Source organism: Podarcis pityusensis (genome assembly GCF_964106645.2).
Source record: "Podarcis pityusensis genome assembly, chromosome: 5".
NCBI lineage: Eukaryota > Metazoa > Chordata > Lepidosauria > Squamata > Lacertidae > Podarcis > Podarcis pityusensis.
In genome coordinates, this window is record NC_138032.1 from 3,636,769 (window position 1) to 3,641,301 (window position 4,533).

A 4,533-nucleotide genomic window follows, 5' to 3' on the forward strand; every position below is an offset into this window, starting at 1 on the left:
TCTGATACCCTGATTTGCAACACATAAGGATTAAGAGTAGGGGACAGATTTAGGATGTGGAAGAACACCTGCTGTGCCAGTTTAGCAAAAAAAAAAAGCCACCCCTTCAGCACAGGAGGAGGTGCTTTCCAGGGAATTGGACTGATTTGCAGCCAAACTTCAGGAGCAGCGGGACCAGATTAAGTTATTGAATGAGACGGTTCAGGTTCCATCCGTACAGCAGATGCAAGTCTGGGCACAGAAATGAGATCATTCCTGCTCTGGTTTTTCCCCCCTTAGGGAGTCAGAGGCTGTTGCAATAAATGCCTCCTCTTTGTGAGAAATTCCATAACAAAGTGCAACACTCAAGGCTTTTCAAGCCACCTGCAGTTCTATGGAAAGCCTTACAGCGTATCACTCAGGCTATGTAAACATTAGTGGCTTAAAACGCAGCGCATTTAAAGTTGCATTTGCAAAATGTTATGCACACTGAAGAGCGGGACGGGGATGTCTTCACCTGATGCGCGTGACCTGTTTGGTTTCCCCAAACCTGCAACCCCGCCATACTCCTATTCATAAAGCTGTCATCTAGGCATGTAGAACAGCTGTCTCAAATGCACACACATCAGCTTAACTGCCGAGGGAATGTGGCTTACCTTTTCAACTCGGAGGCAAGCCAGTTTGAAGGAAAACATACCCAACAGGAGTATTCTTCAAGCAACTATAGGACTGATGTGGATTACGGATAATGTCATGTGTACTTGGCTTCAAACACCAGTGATTGGAGCACGCTGGAGACAGTGCAAGAGATAATGTGCACACAAGCCTAAAGCTGTGAAGTCTGGGATGTTTTTGTAAAAGCGAAATGGGCATGCTCCAATGGGAAGATCACCTGCACAAGCCTAATTAAAATGAATGAGAGCTGTGCGAGAGCACACTAGTCATTCTGTTCGAGTCCCCTTCATTTCAACCAGGACTGGAGAACGTCTGCTGGACTGCGCCGAAAGCTTTTAGTCATCGTGTCTGTAGAGTTCTTTGGAAATGCCTGGAATAAAATTGGCATTATGGGGCAAGATCTTCTAGATCAAGGATGGGTGACCTTTGACCCTTCCGGTGATGGAGGACCATAACCCCCACCATTCCTGGTAATTGGCTCTTCTGGATGGGGCTGATGGGGGTCTTGAGCCCAACCACATCTAGAAGGCAAGAGGGTGGCAAATGGATGACTTGTTCAGTATAGGACTGTTCCCTGAGTTGGCCAGAGAGGCTGGTGTTCTTCAGGAATCATCACATGTGAACTGAGACTGACTATCTACCTACCTACCCACCTACCCACCTATCTATCTATCTATCTATCTATCTATCTATCTATCTATCTATCAACTCCCCCTCCCTAAAGACCTCCCCACCCCCAACTTGAAAACTATTCATGTTTGTGAGATGCGAATTGAAACAGGTATCTATGTTTATTTAGCAAGGCTGAGATATTTTCCAGGCTGCTACTGGATTGGAATTGTTTTTTTAAAAAACTTTTTATTATTATTATATTGCTGTTTGCTGCCTTTAGGGTAGGGGAGCACAGGATATAATGTATCAAATAAATAATATAGTGTTCCATGAAAAACAAACAGCCTCTAAGCAGTTTACCTAAAATACAGCAATATAAAATATCAATTTTAAAAATAGCGATTAAAAGCAAGACGTTAAAAACCGTAGATGTAATAAAATACACAGGGCAGGAAAGGTCATCCTGGGTGAATCGAAACTTTTGCGGTCTGGCCGTTGGAGGCCGCCGTTTCACGCCTGGATGGAGAGCTCCCCCAGCCCCTTTTAAGACGTGTCCCCAAACCCCTTAAGGTCTCCCTCAGCCTTTGAAATCTGGATCCAAAACCCAAAGAGCCGTTAGCTATTGGCGGCCAGTCAAAAACTTCCCCGTCGGCCTCATCCTGGGGGGTGGGAGTGGGCGGGGGGCGAGTTGCCCCAAGTGCGCGTCTCGCTGGGGCCGGAGGATGCGGGGATGCAGGAACGGCTGGACCACTGCGGCCAGGCGCCGCCGCCTCCTCCTCCTCCGGGGGCTCGCCCTTCGCCTGTCCCGACGGTCTGCGCAGTCATCGCCGCCTGTTACATAACCGGGCATTGACTTAATGAATGGGGGAGGTTTGCCACCCCCACCCGCTCCTTTTGGGCACAAACTCACGTTAACCCCTTCCTTCCAGCTCTCCCCGGGCCGCCTCGGTGCGCCCTGGGCGCAGAAGAGAGGCGCAGAGAGACCCCTTGAGCCAACCCCTCTCCTTCCTCTCCCTGGCCCTCGACACCCCCACTTTCCGTGATGGGACCCCCCTCCCTTGCCCGCTCGCCCTGCGGCCCCCCACTTTTCCCTTTCCTTTGTTTTGCAGAGCCGAGGCTCCTTTAAGGGAGGCGGCGGAGGCGGAGCGAAGCGCGAAGGGAACAAGGCGACCCACGCTCCGGGCGACTTTGGCCAGCCGAGCCGGGCCGGGTGGCGCAGAGGCCGCGGCCGGGCGGGGAGGGCGACGCTCGGGCGCGCCGGGAAAGTGAGGAAGGGGCTGCTGGCAAAGGCGATCGAGGGGGAAAAGTTATTTTTTAAAATTTGGGGGTACTTTTTTGGGGGGTAAGAAAGAGGCTGTTTTTTTGAGGGGGGACTCTTAGAAGGGGAGCTTGGAGGAGGAAGGAGGGCGCTTTGCAGGCGTCAAGGTGGACTAGTGGAGAGGAGGGCCGGACGGAGCGCCCGGGGGGCCGGTCGGGGAAAGGAACAGGAGGAGGTTGGGGAGACTTCGGGGCGCAGGTGACAGAGCAGGAGAGGGAGTTTGTGGGGCCGGAGAAGAAGGGGTCAAGTGTCCCAAGGTGACCATTCGGTGGGGTGAGCCGGCTCCCCCTTGAGCCATCCGGCGGCCGGAGGTGCGGGCCAGGCGAGGGCTTTGCTGCCAGCAGGAGGCGCTGGGACTGGGGCAGGGGGTCCAGGAGGCGTGGGGCTTGGCGGTGGGGGTCCAGGAGGAGGCTTTGGGGGCGGGGGTGCAGGAGGAAGTGCTGCGTTGTGGGGTTGAGGAGCAGAGTCAGGCCAGGGGGAGAGGAGAGCCCCTTGGGGGGTGGGCAGGGGGAGGCCCTTGGGTGGGGGGCCTTGGGGCTGAGCAGGAGGAGGGCGAGGAGTGGCTGCAGAGTGGGGTGGGGGAGAGGCGGGTGAGGACCCCCCAGGAGCCCCCGGGGCAGGTGCAGTGGGCAGGCGAGAGGCGGCTGGCAAGGGGCGCTGGAGTGCAGGAGGGCTCAGCTGGCCAGCGGCCGGAGCGCTGTGGGGTGGAAGAGGAGCACCCGCCTTTGGGGGAGGTCTGGGAGGAGAAGGGGGCGCAGGAGGAGCTGCTTGGGGGTCCGCGTGGAGCAGGCTTGCTGGAGGAGCAAGGTCTGGGCCAGGCAGCCCAGGAGGAGGAAGGCCCGAGCCTGGGGGGCCGCCAGGAGCAGGAGGGGCGGGCCGGCTTGGGCCAGGAGGTGGGCCTGTGGGGCCAGCACCAGCCCCATGGCGAGCGGGATGTGAGCCCGGCGCCAGGCCTTGAGCCCGAGGGGCAGGAGGTCCGGCAGGCGGTGCAGCACTCGGCCTCGCAGGAAGGGGGCTTGGGCCAGGGGGTGCAGGAGGTGGGGGGGCTGAGGCGGGGGGTGCAGGAGCAGCGGCAGGAGCTGGGCGGCTTGGGCTGGGGGCTGCAGGAAGGGCAAGGAAACATGGGCAGGCGGCAGCCCCTGCAGGGCTAGGAGGGGGCTGCCAAGGAAAGCCCCCCCCCTTCCCCAGAAGATCCAGGCCAGCGGACCCTGAAAGCTCAATCAGGGCCGGTTGGAAAACTGAGGGGCTCTCAGCTTTCCCTGCCAAAAGGACCCTGGATCTGCTGCAAAGGGGGCAGAATCCGTTCCCGTTGTGGCAGAGGCTGCTGAGAGGTCCTGCCTGAACAGGCACCGGTTGGGCTCAATGACCCTTGCCATCGCCTTTCTCTCATCCGCAAGCCTCTTTGCGCAGCTTTCCCCGCCGTTCCTGGCCTTCTGTGCATCCTTTCCGCTCCAAGTCCTGGAAGTTTTAACACTGTGTATTGCAAGCCGTTCTGTGTGCGTTTCTTCCTACTTCTGCATGGACTGAACCTACTGCAGGATCGTCTTCCCTGCGGAAACACAAATCCCTGCAAATTCCTAGAAGTTGCATGAAGTCTTAAGCCCTTGCGGTGCATCACAAACGCCTTGTTCACCCCTCTGCTTTTATCTGGATTATCGATCAGCAGCCTCTTTCTCCGCCAGAGATCTTGGCTCTGCAAACTCCCAGCGGTGTGCCATGCAAAAGAGAGCCTGACAGTCGTGCAGGGGGGCCTCGCGATGGGCCGTAAACCTCAGCCCTGATGTTCAGCATCCCTGTGTGGTCCTGTGGATTGCCGCAGCTGCTCCCGATGTCCTCCTCGCGTGGAGTTCTGCGCAGTGTGCAAGTTGCCAGCCTGGCCATCTAACAGCTGCCTGTGTCTCTGCCTGCTCTGGAAAGCCACAACAATGTTATCTCACTGTTTGCTGGAT